The sequence below is a fragment of the Labeo rohita genome, chromosome 12, assembly GCF_022985175.1.
Source record: "Labeo rohita strain BAU-BD-2019 chromosome 12, IGBB_LRoh.1.0, whole genome shotgun sequence".
Lineage (NCBI taxonomy): Eukaryota > Metazoa > Chordata > Actinopteri > Cypriniformes > Cyprinidae > Labeo > Labeo rohita.
The window spans coordinates 13650003-13675382 of NC_066880.1; the positions used below are offsets into that span (position 1 = coordinate 13650003).

At 36.9% G+C, this 25380-nt stretch overlaps 1 protein-coding gene across 6 annotated transcripts in view; it reads right to left on the bottom strand.

Moving 5' to 3' along the window:
* The window catches only part of znf438 (zinc finger protein 438), a 59690-nt gene extending 45333 nt beyond the window's left edge, over positions 1 to 14357 (bottom strand). For 4 of the 6 annotated variants that reach the window (XM_051124256.1, XM_051124253.1, XM_051124251.1 and 1 more), the window contains exon 1: positions 14217 to 14346. The gene's annotated coding sequence lies outside the window, so the exon portion shown is untranslated. Of the gene's footprint in view, positions 1 to 2108; positions 2131 to 14216 lie in introns of those variants that run through there. The other 2 variants (XM_051124250.1, XM_051124255.1) reach the window with 2 other exon arrangements.
* Positions 14358 to 25380: the final 11023 nt, after the last annotated feature.

Genomic DNA, 25380 nt, shown 5'->3' on the forward strand with positions numbered 1-25380 from the left:
TTTTTAATAACCGATTAATTAACACATTAAACTGACAGCCCTAACATACATACATACACATATACATAATAAATACATTACATAATAAACATAATAAATACATTAGGGGTGAGGAACATGCAAAACTTTCTGCAGAGTACTGTGTACATATATATTCTGTATAGGCCTCCATATGATACATTCAGATGCACACAATCATCACATGCTCCTCATTCACAATGAAACTCTGTAACTCATATTGTCTTTCTCTCTCTGACACACACACCCTACTGGGTTCTTCTGAGGCCATAACGTGTTTATGTAATGATAAGCGTCATTCTGAAACAAAGACTATTTTTTGCATCATACACCATCCACTGCATCTCTTGAGGCCACACCCGTGCCCTATGGGTCAAAGGAAAAAAATCTCTCCCACAACGGTAACTTTCAATCAATTTAATGTGGAGAGGGTGGGCCATGAGTTAAAGAGATCCGGCAGTGGGAGAAGGACAGCATTTCAAAACCATTAAATAACGCTACAAATCTTTGACTGACCACAGAAACACAGCTGAAGGAACAGCTGAAGTTAAAAAAAAGACACTTAATACAATTAACTAGTTGTGCTTTTATAAAAGTCAATGCCGAGTAAGAGTTTTTAACTGTTGAAATAGTTTCTCCTGTCCTATGTGATAGATAACTGTAAGCCATTGTTTAGTTTCAAATAGTAAAATAACAAGGGTTTATAAAATAATTTATCCGAATTATTTTCATGTTACTCTAATTACACTTGTACAGAAAAATTATAGCTGTTATTTAAATTATGTACTTATGTAATTATGTTTTGTGTAAATAAATCAAAATTACAAATTAAAAAGAATTAAAATCAGTCATTTTAATTGCTACAAGTCCATTTTAAGTATGGTATGAAAAAAAAAAATTTAAGAACTGCTATGAAACCATACTGATAAATTAAAGGGATAGTTCACCCAAAAATGAAAATTACCCCATGATTTACTCACCCTCAAGCCATTCTAGGTGTATATGACTTTCTTCTTCCAGATAAATGCAGTTGGAGTTATATTAGAAAATGGCAGTGAATGGTTGTTGAGATTTTGAAGTAAAATAAAGTGTGTCCATTCATCATAAAAAGTGCTCCACAAGGCTCTGAGGGCTTAATGAAGGCCTTCTGAAGTAAACTGTTGTGTCTGTACGGAAAATATCCATATTTACAACTATAAACCGTAATCTCTAGCTTCCGCTAACCGTCATAAACATATTCACGAGAGAGTGGCACTACTGCGGAAAACGTAGGACGTAGGTAAACACGGTGACGAACATGGAAGCGCAGTGGAGAGCAAAACAAAACACTGGTCACAAATTAGAAGTACAAAATTAGAATTTGTAAAGAAAAACATCAGATGACTTCAATATAAGCCAAGAGGAGACTGGTTTTCCTTTGCTGTAAACAAAACTTCTTACAGACTAGTAAAGTTTAAAATATGGATATTTGTCTAACACAAACACATCGATTCGCTTCATAAGGCCTTTATTAACCCTCCGTAGCTGTGTGGAGTTCTTTTTATTATGGATGGATGCAATTTATTGGACTTCAATATCTCAACAGCCATTTACTCCCATTATAATTGTCAGAAGAGCTATGACATTTTTAAATATAACACAGATTGTGTTTCTCTGAAAAAACAAAAAAAAACAAAAAAAAGTGATACACACCTATGAAGGCTTAATTTTTATTTTTGGGTAAACTATCCCTTTTAAAAACAAAATCTACAATAATTATCATATTCACCCCGAAATATCTACAAGGCATGATTTATTTCATGATCTTACCTTCTGAGAATTGTAGTTAAGAATTATTTTCTTACATGTTAAAGAAGTTAATGTAAAAAATGGCAAGTTCAAGGCAAGAAACAAGACAAGCACTCAGACTAAATGCCACTTAAGCATCTTCAGGAATCTATGGTATTTCCTCTCTTTTAAATCTGTTTAGCTCCTCGCGATACAGGTTTCATAACCCCATGTTGTGTGTATGAGTTTGCGTAGGTTTGTGACAGTAACGATTTACGTGTGGTTTGGGCTCAAGTCGTCTGAAGGCTTGTAACGGTACTCACCCCACCACAAAACCACACTAGGAACAAGTGAGTCACAATACAGTCACCTCCTCAGGTGGACAAGGGGAAGGAATGAGTGAGATGGAGAAATAGGGACGGACGATGACTACAAAAGAAAAACATCATGTTGAATGGTACAAACATGAGAAATGGGAGAAACAGAGACTTGTTTGTGTCTAAGCAATTGGTGGATTGTTTGAAAAACAAGGACACGCCACATCGAATTAATTACTGATTTAAATCATACAGAACAGACCCTGACACGGACCAAGAATGCCAGTGGGAACCGTCATTATGGTGTTTCACTGTTTCCTTTCATTCACTTGAGTAACACTGAAAGCACCTATAAACTAAACAGCACTTCCTTTCTGGCATTCGTTTGTCATCCCAGACGGGTAGGCCAGATTTTCACTGGAAAGAGGTCATAATGTCGTAACAATATTGTTATATAAAACAAATAGTTGTGTCTTTTATTTAGTATTGGAGCAACGCAGCCAATTTCCTATAAGGGTTGAGCAACAAGGATTCTCAAATGAGCCGTATAAAGACATTTTGACTTTTCCCCCAACACAGTTCTGGCTGTTTACCTGCATGTTAAAGTACAATCATCTCTGGCAAACATCATTATTGTGCAAGATACTTGCACACTAGCTGGAAAGGTGGGCCCAGATGTGAGTAATCAACAAAAGGGATTGATTTATCTGATCAAGTTCCATATGTAACTAATCATTCACTTTTGAAAGAGAGGGAGCAGAAGAGGAAAAGACAGACATATAGCTTGTGACTGAATGAAAAGTGCACTTTGCACAGTAGAACAAACAAATAAGAAATACTACATACATTGTATAAAAGTAAGCGAGTGTATAAAAACCACTTCATGTTCTTCACGGAGTAAATTAGATAAATATTTCTTCTTATTACAAAAAAAAAAAGTTACAAAAGTGATTTAGTCAAGATGTCAAGACAGCAGGAATATTAGACTGCTGTCACTCTAAGAGCTGACCGGATCCTATATACTGTTACACATTAAGGATGTCACAATACTCAATATAATAATCGAACCGTTCGGTACGACATCCACGGTTCAATACGCTCTTGTGAATTGTGGTTTGACAGTTTTGCATTTAAATAATTTCCCGTGTGTGCCCGTGATTTCACGTGCTGAGATGAGATTTGAAAAAGCAACACTTGCAGAGCATCTTCCATTCTAATGAAATGCAATGATAAGCCTTTCTAAACTTGTTGTCCAACAAAAGAGAACATTATAACTTATTTTTACTTCACGGCATCAGTCGAGGATTTGAAATAACTTCCTTTTGTGGCTTCTAATCATAGAATGATTCTGACAATATTTTCTATATTGGATGTCGATTAGCAGTGGCTTACAAATACACTTAAAGGAGAAGTCCACTTCCAGAACAACAATTCTCAAATAATGTACTCACCCATTTATCATCCAAGATGTTCATGTCTTTAGTTGTGAAGAATATGTGTGTTTTGAGGAAAACATTTAGAGGATTTTTCTCCATATAATGGACTTCACTGGTGCCCTGATTTTGAACTTCCAAAATGTAGTTTAAATGCAGCTTCAAAGAGCTCTAAACGATCCCAGCTGAGGAAGAAGGTCTTATCTAGACCTGCTACACGAGCTTTTGTGCTTAAAAAGTATACAAATTTTTATTTTTCGAAAATCGTTTCACTAGATAAGACCCTACTTCATCAGCTGGGATTGTTTAGAGCCCTTTGAAGCTGCATTTAAACTACATTTTGGAAGTTCAAATTCAGGCCACCAATGAGGTCCACTGTATGCAGAAAAAACCTGAATTGCTCTCATCAAAAACCATAATTTCTTTACGACCGAAGACAGAAAGACATGAACATCTTGGATGACAAGGGGGTGAGTAAATTATTTGTAAATTGTTGTTCTGGAAGTGGAATTCTCCTTTAATCATTATGAAAATACCCGAGATGGCTTGAAGAACACAGATAAACCATATATTATTGCAGATGAGTGTTTATTGTCCTTACATTTCATCATTCAAGACATTTAACGTTATATCTTGTTTTTATTCAGCTGCAGCAATAGTGATGCTTTTATCCATAAAACAGATTTCCTGGCTGGAACGTCATCAGTGTTATCTCTTTGACGCATATGTGGATTTTCTGCACGAGGGCGCCCTCTGGCATCCAGTATGAATGAAACCCATCCTATTTTGTGTAAAAATCGGCAAAAATAATACCTCTCTCAAAAGAAATATTAAGCAGACAAATAATAAGCCACATCTTGTCCAGTGTACAGAGATTTACAGGAGTATTTGGTTGTTAATTAGATGCAAAATAAAATAAAATAAAATAAAACACACTGATGTGGCAAGCTATCAGTACCGAACTGAACCGAAAACCGTAGTTAAAAACCGAGGTACATGTTGAACTGTGGACTAACTGTATTGTTGCATCCCTATTACACATGCGTTTTCTTTCTCATCTGTTTGCTTTTATTTAATACCTAAATTACTCTGATGAGGATACTTGCAAAGACAGACATTTTGACACATACAGCTGTGTGCATTTAACTTCCAGAAGTTTAAGTTCACTTCCAGAACAAAAATTTACAGATAATTTACTCACCCCCTTGTCATCCATGATTGTGAACTCAATGCGGACCAACAAGCATATTCCATAAAGATGGTGTCAGTCACTCAGTGTGTAGTTTTAATAATGTTAAAAAGGTTTTGATATCTATGAATTAGGATTATAAACAATTTCTGCGCTTTCGAATAGCTGTTATATTTGAGTGATTCTGTCATGTTGCATTGTTGCGTCGCGTCTAGCGTGGACAGCCAAATTGCTTACCGCTGGAATCTTGTTGTGTCATGTGTGGTTTGGACATGGCGTTACTGTATTTTTGACCTTGTTGAGAAAGAAAAATTAAAAAATTCTTACTGGCCCCAAACATTTGAACAGTACTAATGTATATCTTTATCTCATACATATAAAAACATAAAAATAACAATAGATGTGGTGCCAATGTCAATGTCAACATTTATTGTTGAGCCAAAATCATAATGACACTCCCTAATTTGTTTCAACTCATTGGTCCAAAGCTGAATTTGACTCTTCTTCCTCCCCTCTGTGGGTCTGAACCACAGTACATTACTTTTGAGCACCACCATGAGTACTAGCACCAGATGTTTACCACAGTAGTAGGTAATTATTTGAAATGAGAAGACACAAATTTCACTGTAATATAGGCATTCACAAGAATTTGTCCCTTTGTGGATTTGCCATAATATCACATACACAATGACATCTGCCTCGCACAAATGCATTGCAAGATATGCCTCAAGACATGTATTTTTTCCTTAAAGACAGCAGCTATGAGAAATGCAATAAACTGTAGTATAAAACATATAGAAGACCATACTACGTCTGACCAGGAGCATGCAAATGAAAGTGAATTGGAAAGATGCCATCCCCACTGTGAAGCATGGTGATGGCAGTACCATGCTGTGAAGATGCGTCTCTGCATCAGGCCCCGGAGGGCTTGTGAGGTGGATGGGTGAAATAAATGTAGCAAAACACAGGGAAATCCTGAAGAAAAAAAACTGATGGAATCTGCAAGACACCTGCGACTTGGAAGATTTGTTATTCAGCAAGACAATGACCCAAAGCATAAAGCCAGTGCTACACAGGGATGGCTTAAAAACAACAATGTTAATATCCTAGAGTGGCCAAATCCACCGTCTAGATCTCAAGCCAACTGAGAATTTATGAGTGGGCTTGGAAAAAAAGCCTGTCCACTCATGATCTCCATGCAACCAGTCAAATCCAGAATAGTTTTACAAAGAAGAATTGGGGAGAACAACAATGGCCAGATGTGCAACCAGAGAGGTGCAGTATACATACAAACTCGAGGAGACTCAGGTGTGGTTCACGCAAACAGACTGAATTCTGACATCAAAAAAGGTCTAAGATCTGCCCCCAAATGTCCTGTGAAAGCACCTTACCCGTAATGACGTTATTAGCACCCTGACAACAAAAGAATTTCTTAAAGTTTCCTACGTGCTGCTCTGAGATGCAATACAGCAGCAAATGAAACATTCACCAGTCCATTACCACAGCCACTCTGCCCTCAGTCCAGTGCCACCACATACATAATTCACACTTTTATGCACTTTTCTTGTATAAGGTGTTGGCTAAGGTGAGTTTCTACTGCACAGACATTCTCGTATAAGCGGCAGCCTTGTCGCTCCTGCTTAATCAATGTACTCTTAACAATCTTAACTACTGGCCATGATCCCTTTAGTGATAAAAAGGATGTTGATGATGATGACAGAGACAAACTATTCAATGTAAATGAGCCACTAGTATGAGTAAGTACAGACAGAAAGGGATTGCTTCTAAATACCATGAATCCTTTCTTAAGGATAAATACCTTTCTGCAGCAGAAAAAAAATATAACTATAAACGAAAAAATGAAATTGTCATTGTCTGTCATGGCTATCTGTCTTGCATGGAAATTATGATAGAAGTTTAAAGGTATAGTTCAACCAAAAATGAAAATTCTGTCATTGAATTCTCACCCTCATTTCGTTCTAAGCCCATAAGATTTACATTCATCTTCGGAACACAAATTAAGATATTTTTAATTAAATCTGAGAGCTTTCTGACCCTGCATAGAGAGCAACTACCACGTTCAAGAACCAGAAAGGTAGAAAGGACATAGTTAAAAATAGTCTATGTGACATCAGTGGTTCAACTGTTATGTTATGAAGCTACAAGAATACTTTTTGTGTTCAAAGAAAACAAAAGCAACAACTTTGTTCAACATTTTTATTCTTTTCCGCGTCAGTCTTCGACGCACGTTGAACATGTCAGTTGCGTTGCTGTCTATGGAGGGTTAGAAAGCTCTTGGATTTATCAATAATATTATTATTTGTGTTCCAAGTTGAACAAAAGTTTTACAGTTTAAACGACATGAGGGTCAATAAGTAATGACAGAATTTAAATTCTTGAGTGAACTATCCATTTAAAAAAAGTAAAAGAGAAAACAAATAAATTATAAATTATTAATTTCTTCAGTAGTTTGCTTCAAAAACTTTGCTCTTAGAATACCATTCAAAAGTTTGGGGGCTTTAAAAAGACATTTGCTAACCAAGACTGCATTTAGTTTATAAAAATACCGTAAAACAGTAAATTTGTAAATTACCATTACAATATTAAATAACTTTTTGCTATTTTAATGTTGCATCCTTAATAAGATCAGTTGTGCTTTAATATGTTTGTGGATTAAAATTATACTTAAAATTAGGGCTGTCATTAACAATAATTTTGGTACTCGAGTAACCTGTCGATTATTCTGACGATTAATCGAGTAATCAGACAATTATAAAGATTTTTTTTTTGTAGTAATAAAAATAGACCTACTGTAAGTGAACAGTAGGCTTTAAAATGACTTAAAATACATATATAATAGCAATGAGTAATAATAATAAGTTCAAATAAAGTATCAAAAGCAAGTAATCATATGGTTTTATTGAACAAAACTGTTAAAATACATAATGTATGATAAACAATAGAGTTAATGTATATTACACATTATAACAAATGACTGCAGAGGGTGCCAACAGCCTGATGAATGTTTTTACACTTTGCAGCGCAATCTAATTCTTGTTTAATATTGACTAAACAATATTTAAAATCAAATGTCCACTTAATCTTTAATACTTGGCCATTTCTCTGTAATAGAAAAGCTACAGCCACTGTAATTTCTTGAATACATGGCCATCAAAATACGTAAACTCAGAGTGAGGGTTTGAGCTTTTATTTTGAAATCGTAATGAACAGTTAGCATATTGAGAAAAATACTGATGTATTCTCCTGTGTTTGCGTAGGTTTATAAATGAATTACCTTACAAATCTGATGAATGCACGTTGCATTCCCAGATGAACGTTATAATAAACCCAAACTCACAACATGCAGAGATTTGAGAAGCTCAACACGTATGAACGATAACAGTTTGTGTAGCAGCATTTACTGTGAGTCGCTCTGAGATGCACGTGCTTAACCCACACAACTGTAAATAATTAAAGTGCATATATTAAACCTGTATCACATTTATTTATTTGAATCGTAGTGTTTGTGAATTCTTTATAGCATTGTGTTTTATAATGACATTAAATGGACTTAATATGTGTAATGCGCCACTTCCTGTATTTTGCAGATTTTTTGGATATTTTAAAATAAATACTCGAATAGAACCGAGGAATTGTTAAGCCCAACTTAAATATTGTAATAAATGCACAAGTATTTGTGTTTTGGTCAATTTAATGAATCCTTGCTGACTAAAAGTATTCATTTTTTCCTGTAATAAATTCTTAAAAGTATTCAAATCTTTCTGACCCCAGACTTTTGAATGGTAGTGTACATATGCTTAGAATTTTCCATTAGCTATCTATGCACAAAAGCAGTAAACGGAGTGTATTTAGCTTGTTCAGGTGTAGAAAAACAGGTCAGGTTTGTGTCTAAAAAAAGTATTGTGAGAGAATATTTGAATGCACTCCACAGCCTGTAAAATAAACAGGAAAGCATGAGGTTTCGCCACACATTGCTGCATGACCTCTTTGAATTCTGCATATGTCAGATAATGGTGGAAATTCTGAATCTTGTGATCGCAGCAAACCTGGTCCCCTTGAACAAAGAAATGAATTACTCATAAAATATGCATGGTTCCATGTTCATATGTTTACTTTGGCCACTCGTCGCACCTTGCCGTGAAGCTCAGCGCTGTTACAACAAAGACATTTGTTCTGCATCTGCTCAGAACAATCCCAGTAATTACAGTGCAGTTTCCTCCACAGTTTTGATCCCTAATTGTGAAAAGCCTTATTTCTGACCACACACATCTCGCTCGAGCACCGTGCAGATAGGTGAACAGTCTCCTATGAGTAATCACTACAAAGTCACCGACCAAGAAGTTGAAGGAGAGTTTAAGATAACTATCTTTTTCTGGCTAGGTTTGTGTGTATGGGATAAATGTTGTATGTGTGTGTATGTGTGCATGCAGTGATGTTGACATGGTTCTGATTGACCGGAAATGTTAAATAAGCATCTCTGCTATGAAAAGGGTCTCCCTCCCCCACTCCCTCACCACATGTGAAACCACACAACGTCATGACAACTGCCAAAATAAACCTCAGCATCCTCCAAAAGGAGAGCGTGTGTGTGCGCTTCCCTGCCGTGCAACACGTCCATGCGGCGGTGTATTTAATAACCTTTTGCAAAATCCCTGAAAGAATGTGTTCAGTGACACCACAGAAATGAATTTCAACTGCCAACAGCTACACCATAACCATCAGAAGATTCTCAGCGATCCCCTAAATTTCTCTCAAGAAGTTTTAAGTTTAAAGTCAAATATTTTGATGAGGGAAAAAACGTTACTTGAGCAAAAAAGGCTTTTCTCAACTCCTGTATTTAAGTTAACCCTTTCTAAACATTTGAAAGCTCTATGCCAGTATTTTCCAGTAGCAAACTGTGTCATGTTACACTGTTATTAAGCATTTCTTTCACCCAAAAATGAAAATTACCCCATGATTTACTCATCCTCAAGTCATCATATGTGTTATATATAAAAATGTCCTGGCTCTTCCAAGCTTTATAATGGCAGTGAATGGGTGTTGATATTTTGAAGTCCAAAAAAAGTGCATACATCCATCATAAAAAAAATACTCCACACAGCTCCAGAGGGTTAATAAAGGTTTTCTGAAGCGAATCGATGCGTTTGTGTAATAAACATATCGATATTTAAAACTTTATAAACCTTAATGAATGTGTGTACAACAGTTTTACAACAATCAGCAGTTTCTAAAGTTTCAAATATGGATATTTTTCTTACACAAATGCATCGATTTAATTCAGAAGGCCTTTATTACCCTCCAGAGCCTTGTGGAGTATTTTTATGATCAACGGACGCATTTTCTTTTGCTTCAAAATCTCAACACCCATTCACTGCCATTATAAAGATTGGAAGAGCCAGACATTTTTTTTTTTATAACTCTGACTATTCATCTGAAAGAAAAAAGTCACACCTAGGAAGGTGAGTAAATCATTAGGTAATTTTCATTTTTGGGCAAATTATCCCTTTAATTCTGTAGCTATTAAAGTATGACTCAAAAGCAGTAAAAGAAACAGTCATCCAAAAATGAAACTTATGTCCAGATCTTTATGACTTGCTTTCTAAAGTGGAGCACAAAAATGAAGAAATTAAGAATATCCTTGCCAAAATGTTCAATATAATGAAAACAAATGTGGTTTGGGGCTTTCAATCTTTAAAAAAAAGATACAAAACTCCATAAAACACTAAAACACTATATTCCAAGTCATCTTAAGCAATGCAGTAACTTTTTGTGATGAACAGACTGAAATTTACCTGCCGTCAAATGCATTATTTGTATTTAAAAAAAAAGCCTTTCTTTGAAGGACTGGAGTAACAAATTCATCCTTATAGGTACAGATGAGGATGAGCCTTAGGGCTGGACAATATGGCCAAAATTTATATCATGACATACAGTGGCATGTGAAAGTTTGGGATCCTCTTGCAGAATCTGTGAACATGTGAATAATTTTAACAAAATAAGAGAAATAATTCAAAATGCATGTTATTTTTTTTATTTAGTACTGTCCTGAGTAAGATACATAAAAGATGTTTACACATAGTCCACAAGACAAAAAAATAGCCTTCAAAAGTTTGGGAACTCTTGGTTCTTAATACTGTGTGTGGTTACCTGGATGATCTATGATTTTTTTTTTGTTTTGTGACAGTTGTTCATGAGTTTGTTCTTTCCAGCAGACTGTATGATTTTGAGGTCCATCTTTTCACACTGAGGACAACTGAGGGACTCAAACTCAGCTATTAAAAAGATTTAAAAATTCACTGATGCTCCAGAAAGAAACACGATGCATTAAGAGCTGGGGGGTAAAAACTTTTTGAATTTGAAGTTCAAGGTAAATTATACTTAATTTGTCTTCCGGGAAACATCCAAGTGGCTTCTGTTGCTTCTGAAGGGCAGTACTAAATGGGAAAAAAAAAAAAATCTTAATCCTGTTCAAAAGTTTTCACCCCCAGCTCTTAATGCATCGTGTTTTCTTTTGGAGCATCAGTGAATGTTTGAACCTTTTTTAATAGTTGTGTTTGAGTCCCCCAATTGTCCTCAGTGTGAAAAGATGAATCTCAATCTATCATACAGTCACTGCTGGAAAGAACAAACAAGGGACTCACGAGCAACAATATCTTACTCAGTTCTAAATAAAAAAATAACATGCATTTTGTATGATCTCTCTTATTCTGTTAAAATGTTTCACATTTTAACAGATTCTGCAAGGGGTTTCCAAACTTTCACATGCCACGGTATTTCTTAATTTTGGTCCATACAATATAAGAAAAAATTCCAAAAACACCCACAACAGATGTCTGTACCTACACTTCTGAAAAATGAATTTTCCTAGTCTATGAAACTTCCTTCTATAAAACTACAAAACAGCACAAATAAATTAATGTTCACCTTTTATTTGTATTTATCATTCACACAGACAATAAATGTGAAATCGCTGTCAAATAAACTTAAGACTCTCAGAATTAAACATTAATATCTTTAACTTTAAACTATAACAATAGGCTGATTATTCTTGCAGATTGAAACAAAAGTGCTTCAGCCAGGATAAAGAATATGAAAGTGCTCAGAGTTGTTGCAGAAATCAGAAAAAAAAAGAGAGAGCAACAACAAAAACATGTTGCTGGAGACCGGCTTACTGAAAATGCAAATGCATTCTCTGCCAGCTGGAGGCGCTTTTGGAGCGGTAAAAACAGTGGTTTCCCAGGTAACATCTGTACACAAAGCAGAGCTGCACTCATGAATGCTACTTTATCAGATAAAATGAAAATAGCATCAAAACTTTCCTAAAAACAGTCAGGTTCCTTCAAAGATACATTCATATAAAACACCCGTGCCACGTTTTGATTTTGAAACATGCATTGCTTATGTTTATTCAATGTAGTCAATCGCCACAAATAAATGAATGTATGGGAAACACTAGTAATGTATTTCAAAATATTGGAAATGTGTTTAAAAATCATATCACCGTTACTGAAATAAATTATATTGTGATACATATTAATATTGAATTATTGCTCTAAATGAGCCTCCACAACCTTTGTACAGATAAGCCTCCACAACAATACACGTCAATTGTTTTACACTTATGTAAGGTTAGCTTTAAGGGAAGCAACATAATCATCACTTAAAAAAAGCTTGCTTACAGTCTTACATATGTATATATACATTGCTTCTGCTCTGATTTTTAAAAGATCTCCAGACTAAAAGAACCTTACTGGAAAGCTTTTGCCAGTTCAATTCATCATAAAATGCCAATTCTCATCTCCAAAAACTGCAACACAATATGTACATGCGTTTATGAATTTAACAAATTGCTCAAGACAATTTTCCTGACACTGCTACTCATTCAGCAGACCTTGCCATTATAAATAAAAGGATGTTCCACTGTAATACCTAGGGCAAACTTCCAATCTAATGTCCAGAATGTTTTGTAGCTTAACTGAGAAAATATTATTCTAACATTTGGGATCCAACAAGGTAGATTTACCAGTTTGAAATGTCACTGGTCATGCATGTTGTAAACAAACAACCACAAACTGGCAAATTTACTTATGATAGTCTAACTTTGATTTGTTGATGAGCCTGTATGCAAAAACAGCAAATATTTCAGCAACAATATTAACAGGACACAATATTCCCAAACAATGACACTGCATATCAGACGTGTAGATGTGGGTTGTGTTTCAGCTCTGAACCTATTTTTAACATGCACCATGCTAAACTTAGTGGAAAATATTACAAATATTACAATATTACAAATTCACATACAGCAACATAACGCACTGGAGCAAACTGTTATTGTTTGAAAAAAGACATCCGTCTGGGTCGACGCAAGTTAAAGTGACAGACATAAACAACACTTTCTAGCAGACATACTGCTTTTGTGAAAGCTGTTGCAGTGACACCGTTGAAACAGTGCGAAACTGTGTGAAAGAGGCCTGACTTTCAAATGAGTAAACAGGACTTCTAGCACCTCATTCAACAGGCTGGCTTGTGATATTTACAAACTGATAGCTAAGATCAGACACTCACGCACAATATTACACAAAGGAGTTTTCCAAAGTCTAATAATGCATAACGTAAGTAACATACACACCCAAGGAAAAGTAAATATTATGACATTCTACCTTATAAACTATACAAAAGGTGGGTGTAACACATACAAACGATCACAATACCATGCAGTTACCACAATATCATTGCACAAATATTACCATTATACTTCCCCAAGCAACCTTATAGGAAAGTAAGCTATCTTTGCTATTACAATTCTACTCGTTCCATGTAATTATTACTAAGGTGCTTATGAAGGCAATGTTACTAAAACAATACAGGTAAATGTCAACGCTCGTAGCACCTGTTGACAACCATGAATGTGAACTATCGTCTCAGAAACTGGCACTCATGGAAATTTTAGTCGTTCGTACAGACTTAAGACAAAGATAGAATAATTTTCACAATTTTATGTCAGGAGATAACTACTCAAGGAAGAAAACATCTCGCAGTGCATTTTAAGAGATAAACAATGGCTCTGCAATCACAAGATATGCACTTATGCAAATACACTGAACCTATATATGAATGTAACGGTGCTGTTACTATACTGTTAATAAAATATGTCACTTTTAAACAGGTATGGCATGAGAAATGTTTACTATGCATAACGATATGAATCCCATCATTGCGAATATGAACTTTGCAATGGTTTTTAAGAACGTGCACTTGCAGTTTTCGTACTACAGCTCTGTTTTCATGTAGTTTGATGATCAGGGTTGTTTTATTCTGCATAAATACATCACTGAAGGCCCTGGCCTGTGATCGCTCTGGTATTCCCATTGGCTGAAAATAAAGTCGTAACACGACTGCACGGTGAGCCTATTGGGTTTCTCTTTTCTGCACGAAATAACGGAAATAACGGAACATCTTGTGCCTCACCTTCCAGAAATGTCCTCCGGCTCGATCAGAGGACTCTTGGTTAATTTGGAGCATGCGCCACATTAATTAGGTGAGTAGATCGACACATCTTCATAACTGTTTCTCCACAGCCATTTTTGGACGAGACCTCAAATCCCAAACGGTGGCCGTTGTAAAGTGGAAGTGAGGGATGGTTAGGTTCAACACAATGTAGTGCAGACAAAATTATACTTTTTCATACAAATTCATTTATGTTTTGTTACAAAGCGTAATATTTAAGCAAAACACCATTTATATTCGCTCATAATCAAAAGATAAAGTTCCATATCCACCCCTTTTAAGAAAAATGGTACGGCTCAGACAACACCGGTTTACTTCGGTGAATGCAGCCAATCAGAGACGACTAAACTGCCACTCTCCAATCAGAGCACCGCCTACTTTGTGACGAGCTTACAGTCGGCGTTTTTTGTCAGATTCAAGGAACTGCGGGAAATCTGAGCCAGACGACGTAGTCAGTTGAACAGGGATTATGTTGTAATCTTCTTCATGCATGTAAAGAGGTATTGCACCCAAACAATACAAGTGCAGTATGACTAGCGCTATAGGGTTTTAGTGCGTTGTATATCCAGCCTACCTATTTAACTACTCTAGGCTATAATTAAACTAGAAACTAGACAAGATGAGGTTAGAACTGCTGAGAGAGTGAAAGTGAAGACATGCACAATAAAAGAGTACAGGTAAAGAAACGACGAGTGGCGGATTTATCAGTCTCACTCATCAGCTCATTCTGGTGTGTGCGGTGAACTGTCTGTAATAAACAGTTTGTTCTGTGTGTGCAGACACAGCACTGTAGACTAGGCACAGTGACATGCCACTAAAATGAAAAATCTGTTGCTGTTCCACTTATTCTGACATAAAATGGTATCTTTTATTTTGCTTTTATAGTTGTAGCATTTTTTATCATTTCAACAATTTGAATGAAAATGTGTTAAATTGCTTATTTAACACAAATTAAGAATTTTTTAGTATTTGATTTATTTTCATTATGCTTTAACTACATCACTTTTACATTTGTACATTTTTATATATAATTTTACTCCATTGTTTATTTATTGTAAAATCCTAAAGCTAAACATTTCCAGATTTTGAATCATATTTTGATTCCAGTTTTTTTAATGTCCTGATAAGCTGAAATTTTCAGAATATTTTTGCTTATCCAGCCACTCCAGCCGTCTTTTACACTACTACTCAGTTTTTGAACAGTGACATTTTAAATGTTTTTTAAAGAATTCTTCTTCTGCTAACCAAGTCTGCATTTATTTGTTCCAAAATACAGAACAAGTAGTAGGATGTGAAATATTTTTACTATCTAAAATAACTGCTTTCTATTTGAATATATTTTAAAATGTAATTTATTCCTGTGATCAAAGCTAAATTTTCAGCATCATTACTCCAGTCTACAGTATCACATGATCCTTCATATATATATATATATATATAAGGGTCAAATTATAGAATTTAATATTTTTATTTAGCAAGGATGCTTTAAATTGACCAAATGTAACGATAAACATTTATAATGTTATAAAAGATTTCTATTTCAGATAAATGTTGTTCTTCTGAACTTTCTATTCATCAAAAAACCTGAGAAAAATCTACTTGGCTGTTTTCAACCGAATAATAATAATAATAAAATGTTTTTTGAGCAGCTAATCAGAATATCTGAATGATTTCTGAAGGATCATGTGACTGGAGTAATGATGCTAAAAAGTCAGCTTTGAAATCACAGGAATAAGTTACATTTTAATATATATTTAATAGAAAACAGATATTTAAAATAGGAAAAACAATTTAAAATTGTACTGTTTTTGCTGTACCTTGGATCAAATAAATGCAGGCTTGGTGAGCAAAAGAGCTTTTGACTGGCAGTGTAGTTTGTCACATAGGGAGTATGTGAGAATATGCATGTGCACTCTCAGAAAAAAGTGCAAAAAATGTACCAAAAAATGTCGTCGCTATACTTTAAGAGGTACATATTACTACTCTAAGATACTAAAATGCACCCCTTCAGGGGTAAAGAAGGATCAAAGGTGTCCTTTTGAGGGTCCTGCTCCAGTGACAAGCTGTTATACAACTTTTGCATTTTTTTTTTGTCTGGCAGCTTATTCATAAGGTTTAGATGGTGCTTTCTACAAGGTAAAGATATATTTGGCCTTCTGGCTTTATTAGGACACTGCAAGGGTAGAAAGGAAGCATAAGGAGAGGTGAAAGGGGAACAGAGTTTGGGAGACTCAAACTTGGGTTCCTCAAAGCACTGCTAAATATCAAATTTATTTAAATAAGTTATGAATTGGAATTGGAATTGGAAGTTAGGCTCCAAATTAAATTGAAATCAAGAATTTCTTTTATCAAGAAGCATTTTAAATCTAGACAATTGTATTTAAATAGGAGTGGCTCACAGTCACAGCCTTTTCCCTTTTTAAACGCAGTAGGAGGTTAGTTCACTTATGTGAACAACATGTGACCTTGCAAAAAACATTCAGAGAAAGACCTCTCCAGCATCTTCAAATTATTGCATGCCTTCATACGTCTAGCGAACAGACACATAGCCCAAACAATTTACATGAGAAACAGGAACTCTTGCCTTGTGCGTTTTGAGGTGTTCTGTATTGTTACTGACTAAACTTCATACAACCTTGATGTACTTGAATGTAATTCCAACAGTTCATCTTCAACCTTCATCTTTTTTTAACGTCAGTGTGAGAGAACCTCAGTTCAAGGCTTTGGCTGAACTGTAAACATAGAGAGAATCAATGACACTACTCCTGTTGTAAACAATGAAATGGACTCACCCGCCCTCATTTATTCTACGTCTCCTTTTCGGGATATTTATTGAATAGCAAAAATGAAGCGCTTGTCCATTTAAGCCGAAGAGCATCCAGATGGCAATAACTTGTATATACAAAAAGAAAAAGCATCAGTAAGAAGTCAGATAAGAAAGAAAAGGTTCTCCTAAATTAGTTTGTTTACAGTCTCTCTCTTTCTCTTTTTCTCTTCCCTCACTTGTCTGATGCATATTTGTAATGGTTTATGGATGTCTGTTCTGTAACAGGAGCCATTTGAATGTTTTTGTCTGTGAGATCTGTCATGGTCATTAGAGAGAAAGAGAAAAGGTGAGTCAGTGAATTGTTCCACTGGGGCCAGCAAGTGTGATGACCTGGCTGTTCATCAGCCGTCTAGCATAAAACCGAAAGCTTACGGGATTCTTTTTCACTCGGGTTGATTTCAAGGAAACATGCGTTTTGGCTTCTTCCGAAAAGCTCTAAATGCCACATTGAAAGTGGTAGTGGAGAGCTTCCTCAAATAGTTATTTTGCAGCCTCCAACTTTGCCCTCTGGCGTAGCAGAAGTACACCTGACATAGCTTTTCAGTTATGTATCATCAACCAAGGTTTTTTTCTCTTTCGGTTATGCGTTTTGACGTTTGTCCTTGGCGCCCACAAAGTTGACACTAGGTCCATGGGCTAGTCAAATGCATGTAGTGAAAAAACCAGTGAGTGTCTTTTTATTTATTTGGCATGCTTTCCTTCATTCCCTTTCTCTCTCTCTGCACACATTGTAAGTTATTATAGGTTGAGAGGCTGAATCTTTAGCTAGCTGCAGCTTTCATGACCACTATGTCTTGCCATTTTTGAGCGCAGATGTGTGTAAATGCACAAACAGAGGTTCTCTGCTTCTTCTAACTACTGTAAAAATATTTTTTTCTCAGAAGAAAAATACCTTTTCTCCATGTTATTCCTACCTCTATTTCATATCATCCCCTAATATTAACCTTTGGTCAAGACTGTGTAATAAGTAGCCCATGAGCCCTATTTACCAAACATCTCAGTATCTTCTGAAGAATATGTAATTTACCTACCAGTAAACAGAGTGGTTATTTGGTCAGTGTAAAAGAAAAAGTGAGGTATCCACTTTTTTCTTCCTCTGGCTTCTGGTCTCTCTATTTTTAGCTGTACAAAACAACTTGTTTTGCTGCTTGATGTTGCAAATTGGTGTGTCTTACCATATTATTTCAATGTATTCTCTAAATTATGAACACACTGGTTTGTAGTTCAAACAGTTTTACTGTTTACTGCACATTGTTATTCTTCTCTTTATTTCCCTATAGCAGATAATGAACTGGAAGTCACACCCATAGGCTTACTTCTGCATTGAAGAAAAAGGTGGATATGTGGGAGTTTTTTTCTTCCTCCTCAAAGATGCACTTGGTAATTTTTGTGGTTTCTGATATTGACAGATATAGCAGTCGTTTTTGATTAATACTGACACCTGTCGATGTGGATGTCACTGCTAAAAAAAAACAGATACAATGGCAGTGGTAATCATGTTAACATTTGCTTTATGCTACCCCTACCTTTTAGCTGGTCTCCCAGCCTGACCAGGCCAAAACCCCTCTAAAACCAGCCTGCTAACCAGCTAAAACCAGCCTAAACTGAGGGGTTTTGGCCTGGTCAGGCTGGGAGACCAGCTAGAGCAACCAGCCTAGCCAGGCTGGGAGACCAGCTAAAACCAGCTACTTCTATCATAAACCAGCTAAGACCAGCCAACCAGCTTAGGCTGGTTTTAGCTGTTTTTTTTTTCTTTTTTCAGCTGGGGTAGCATAAAGCAAATGTTAACATGATTACCACTGCCATTGTATCTGTGCTATAGACAGCCATGATTAATTTATCTTTATTTATGGTTGTTTACTAAAGGTAAGATTATGTTTACTACAGGTGTTTTAAGACAATTTATCCCAGATTTTGCCCTCCCGAGAATCGAAGAAATGTTTGGTGCGTATTATCCGGTAATGTGAGGCGTTCACAGATTGAATCTTGCACCTTCCGATCTACTCGCACACAAATCGGGGCTTCCCCAGTCGTGTCAAACATTTTTGATATTCAGCATTTTAAATCGGAATGATCACGGCTATGATTACAAGAGGAAGTTGCTTTCACAATATCCAGTGCCTGACCGCAAAACAAGCTGCTGTATGGGTCCGTGGACACGACTGTCTGTATAATGTTTCAAAAACGTATCACAACCGTAAGGACAAAAAGAAGTGCTGGGGTGAAATCGCCTCAGTTTTTAACGTACCGGGTGAGTGTAGAACAGAGGTCTTCAACCCTGCTCCTTGGAACCTGGAAAGTATATTTCCAACTGAAATCTGGTGTACAAAGCTGTTAACACGCTAGCTAACATATGTAAACATTATTTGAAAAAGCGCCAATGTCGCTCTGCTACGTGAGGTTATGTAAGGTGATCCCTTCAACATGATAATCTTTATAATATCCTGTAGTGTGTGATGCGATTTTCAAATCTTGAAATGTTGGAAGAAAATCTGCAAAGATTCTCCATGTATGCTGCAAGCAGATTTGTGACCCTGGACCACAAAATCAGTCATAAGTGTAAATTTATTGAGATTGAAATTGAGATGTATACATCTGAAAGTTTAATAAATAAGCTTTCCATTGATGCATGATTTGTTAGGATGGGACAACATTTGGCCATCATACAACTAGGCTAAAATCTGGAATCTGAGGGTGCAAAAAAAGCTAAATATTGAAAGAACTGCCTTTAGAGTTGTCCAAATGAAGTTTTTAGCAATGCATATTACTAATCAAAAATTAAGTTTTGATATATTTACAGTAGCAAATGTACCAAATATCTTCACTGAACATGATTTTTACTAACACTTAAAAAAATAATAATAATAAATAAATAAATAATTTAGACCCATACAATGTATTTTTTGCTATTGCTACAAACATACCTGTGCTACTTATGACTTGTTTTGTGGTCCAGGGTCACATTTCATAATTGGTTAGGATTTAGAACTTGTAGTATGAGCCCTGCTTATATAATGGCTGCATCAGAAAACTGGAAAATGCTGCCTTTCAAGGATACATTTCAAGGTAGGAAGGCATCAAGGCATGTTCGAATCCAATGTCAGCTTTACTTCCTGCCTCTTGAGATATCTTCATCTAGTCAATTTTTGAAGGCTGCAGATGTATCCTTTGCTGCCTTTGATATTGCACAATCCTTTGTGTTCCATTCCATGATAGTTAAATAAAGATGGCATCTGAAAGTTGCGTTTGGTGGTGCGTTTTGACCAACTTTTAGCACTTTTGATGTTATTTCTAGTGAGAAATCAGTATTATAGTAATTAAATATTCGTTTAGTTATCATCAAAGCTAGTTCTATTTTGTTGTAGATCATTAAACCATTACGGTGCCTCAGAAGCATGTCTGAAATAAGTTTCGTGAGGTGCCTTCGTGTGTAAACGCTGCCCACGGTGTCATTGCCGGATAAGACAATGAGGCAACAAGTCAGCTGCCTAGGTTTTCGGATGCAGGCAGTGTGAGTAGTATTCAACAGGTCATGTGGTCTCAACATAATTCCTTTTAATTTTTATATGTAGGTGCACCTTTAAAAACTGGTACTGAAAAGTAATTAACATTGTGCTAATTCGCCAAATCTATCCACGAAATGGCAGGAATTTTGAATGGCTAAATACCTGCATACTAAACATGGAAATCTCTAACTGCTAATGTGAAAGCGAGAGACACCAGCGGAAAACAAAACTTAGGAAAGTAATAAGGAGGATGTCCAAATGCCTTCTGTGGAAAAAATTCTTCACAGAAAGCACCTGGATAATGATCGTTTCTCTCTTTCTCTCTGTTGGTTTCTCTTTTTATTTCTCCTTTTCTCTCAGGTGTGTTCACATCTGCATCTAAATGCGAAGGATTCTTCGATATGCAGAGCCTGGAGTGTGTGTATGTGTATGTGTGAGTGTGGGAAGCACATGATTCTTCTTCTCAGACGTGCCAGCAAAATGAGCAGAAGAAAGATCTTGGTGTTCCAACATACACAAAATAAATTTTAGCTGAGGTTGTGAGGTGAATTTTTGACGGAACATTTGGAATGGATCTCCAGTAATCTGCGTGACAGACTTAGCTCACCCGTACAACCTGGATGATCCAGAAAAAATCCTGTCTCATACACACACACAAGCACATTAGTGCGCTTCAGCTATGGTACTTTCTTCCTACGCATAAATTTTTCCCATAAAAGACTCCTGGGCACTCAGATGTTAGATCTTGAGTCACACATATTTTACAATGAACAAAATACTTTAAAGTACGTGAAACAATATCTGTTTACACATCTATGTCATTTTGAGTTAAGCTGTGAAAGTTTTATGCAAGATTGAAATACTGCCTTTAAATACGATAATAAGCTTTCAGAAAGAATTAGAGTTTGTTTTTAGTCATGGCACACCAATGATGAATTTTGAGCATGAATTGCGACAATTTTCAAGATCTCTATTGTATGTAACTATACATAACACATTCTGCATTAGGTTACAAGCAGAGTTTGATTATAGATTGTCTTCTAGAGGAATCTGCTGGCTCACTGGATGTTTTGTTTTGGGTGTGGCCAAATTCTCCTGGGCGTCAGAGCTGCAGCCGTGTCCAGGGACACTCCAGAGAAGAGGAAGTGAGATCATAATGACCTTGTTCTTGGGACGGGGTGCGTACTGTGATTGACATCTCAATCTTGCCTTCAAAACATTCCATTGTTGGGCCCTTGAGTTTTCCTGGGTTCTTGAATAGTTTTGTCGTCATGGCATTTGTGTTTGCGTTTTCCATGAGCAGCAGTAACTTCAGCACAGCACTAGAGCTTATGAAACATGTAAACACAGATTTGTGACTTTGGATTTTTCTGGATCATGTCACAAATGATCACCTCATTTTCTGGCCACAGAGTTGTAAGTCTTAGAAATCAATTTTGACTCTAAATTTTCTACACAGATGTTTCTGCCGTACTTGGCTCAGGGATGACAGCTTTCATTTTAGTATAAATGCGTGCACTTTATGTCCAAAGTTTTTAGTCTCCAATAAAATGTGGCCATTAGTTCATGTCAATAAGCTTTGAGGTTATCTATATGCTGCTTCAACTATCTCTTCTGGAATATAGATCAAAAATATTAATGACAAAAGTCAGTCTCAAACTGGTTCACGCAGTGAATCTGCATGACTAACTTGAACCTGTTGCGAAATCTGTATGGAGCAATCATTTGCCCTCACGTGAAATTGCTGATCACATTGATTCCAACTGGATTTTATTCATAAAAATTAACCAAACAATCATAAATATGACCGCAGTTGGATGCTATTTACACGAAGTGAAAATAACATAATTTCTTAGCGATAGATGCTATTTACACTAAGTGCAAATAGTGATAGATGCTATTTACACTAAGTGAAAATAGCCGATTTACACTACTTATTGCAAATAGTGACAATTTTATGCAACTTAGTATTGTAGTACATTATAAAACACTATGCAATAATGTATTGAGTGTAAATGATCATTTTAATTCAAATTATTAAATGGATGCCACCTTACACGTACCCTAACCCTACCCGCTACTTTATTTTTATTGAAAATAAATGCCTTTCCAATGTGACAGGAGTTTTTTTCGGCAAAAGGTGGATTCGAACTCAGGTTGATCATGTCAAAAAGACTACAGCATGCACTTTACCATCTACGCCACTGAAGCTGTTAGTTGACAGTCGTCTTTTGTAGTGTTAAATAGCCCAATCACACGATGGTGGGCGGAGTTAGTGTAAATAGCCTCTGCCAACAAGGTAGGCTATTTGCACTTAGTGTAAATAGACACTGATTTAGAAAAGTCTGTTGCTTAAATTATAAAAGTGAGCCCTGCGATACATCCCACCCAAACTTTCTGTTTCATTTCAACACAAAATTATGCTTGTCAAGCCATTTCATGGGGTCCTCAAATCAGTTTAGTTTCTGGAAAATGCCTGTTTGAGTTACCTTGATCCACGGTGGTCTGTCCCTAGTTTAAGATTATTACATTTCTGTTTACTGTCATACTGTAATGGAAGATGGCTAATGCCTCATGCCGAACGCATTCCCGAGGGTCACTTGAGTTTCTCCGTATTTTTTATCTCCATCCATTATGATTACTTTCTTTCTTTCTGCCTCCTTAGACTTTAATACATACCTGCCAGTTTCTACCATAATCCCCTGTTTGTTTTTTACTCTATCTCTTTCTGTTTCTCCAGTACTTGCCACCTGTGTTTCTCTTTCATTCCTCTCGCTTTCTGTTCCTCTCCTCTCTCGCCACTTTTAATCACCCGTTTCTTCAACGTGTCTGTGTGTCAAATGAGCCTTACGCAAATAACTTCTAGCCGATTTTGCCTCGCTCTTTCTTTTTATGTATGTTTTCCTGTTTCTTTAGCAGTCCTTTGCATTTCCATTTCTCTTCCTTCCTTTTTCTCTCTCTTTCAATCCTTTAGCCCCCCAACACACATACACACACCATCTTCTCCCTTCCCCCACACAGCTGGCGCCCTGAGCTGTTAGTCCAGATGGTTAGGAGGGGAGGCAGGGGCTTGTTCTCCACGTAGCCCCACAGCAGGCTCTCTGTCCTGGGCAGCTCGGAGTCGACTCCCCCCTGGACCAACTGGAACTCCGTTGCCCTCCCACCCCCCCAAATAGCACTGCCAGCATTAATCTCCTAAATGATCCCGCCAGGAGGAGGATCAATACTCATTTACAGAGACGCGGCCTGATCCCTTAATGTAGAGCAGTGAGGATAGCTTTCTGTCCCCCCCCCCACCCACCCACCACTCATGTTGCTGTCTCTCCTTCTATCTTGTCTCTTCCTTTCGCACTCTTTCTTCCTGTCTTCATGGCCTATTCCTTCTCTTCCTCTTTAGCTTGGTGAAAGGAAAAGGTAAATGGGATTGGAATAGGTAACAGGTGAAGAAATGGATGTACAGTGGAAAAATGACTAGATAAATTGCTTGTAGTATGAGGTCACTCGCTTTAATGAAAAATAAAACCTTCGTTGATGAAGTCACCACACCACTCCTGTTAAACTGCCACCCTCGGTGGATTGAAACCAGCAGCTCTTGGATGGCAGATATTGTTGGGTTTTAATTTTGTCCTGCTGGGTGGTCCCGTCACCAGCAACTGGGAATAGAGGCTACTGGCTTTCAGACTGCTATTTTAATAGCATAGCGAGCGCTATTATCCAGTTTTAATATTTGCAGTAGCATTATTTTTACTCTTTGTTTTCCATCGTTGAAAGAAAATATGACTTCATGTCGAAATGGCAGCATCCAAGGAAAATGGGAATAGACCGGACTTTCCACAGAATAATGGCCCTGTCTTTTTCCAGTCGGTTAGCACCAGTAGAGAGCGAGCGCGTGTGTGGTTTTCAAAACGCCTCATCATTGATCTCTGATGAAGCCTGCCCTTCACTGAAATGCTTTTCTTCTTTTTCTTTTTCCCTTAGCCAGGGAACGTCTGTTTTTCACCTTTACTCTGTCTCTGAGCTTGCCCGCCGGCCCGCCTGCTGGACCATAGTGGCACCTGGAGCCAGCTCAGCTGGACAGCTGCTCCGGTCGCTGGCACGCTGTGTGAATTTAACTGGTGCCTGGTCAAAGACAAGCTAAACCATGAAATAATACTTTACCGTTCTGCCATTCCAAGTCCTCACTAAGTCAGCACAATTTCAGAGATTTCTTTCAGGACAGGACCACGTACCAATATAACTCCCAGGATGATGTTCGTTTAATCCCACCAGAAGCCGCTTACCTCACTTCTTCCGAAAAATTTCTTTCGGCAACCCTACCTCAGCTCGCAGTTATTGCGCTGGTTATGGCCAGTAGGGGAACATAGCTCAAACCCCTTCATTATGGACAGCCAAACCTGTCCACCCTTTTCCACATCGCTCTTTTCCATTAAATGCACACGCAGTATGCGAATAAATACATATAGGAAGGCAGAGAGCCGAATGCTAACTCTCTTAATGAGATTCTGTGGACATTAATGCTATTATTATCTGTTACTCTGTAAAGCCTCTGCACAGCCACAGAGCACTTTGTCCTGTTGAATAATTCACTGTCAGCAGCCATAGGCAGAGCGAACTGGCTTAATGATGAAGGGACAGGCACCTTACTCAGCTCTGTCTGTTGTCTGTTTGATGAAGTGAAAGAGGCCATGGGTTGGAGAGTGTTAGACAGATGACACGGAGGGTATTTGAGGCTACTACCAGGGGCATTTCTAAACTAATGTTGGGTTTTTCTCTGCAAAGATTCCGCTATGTA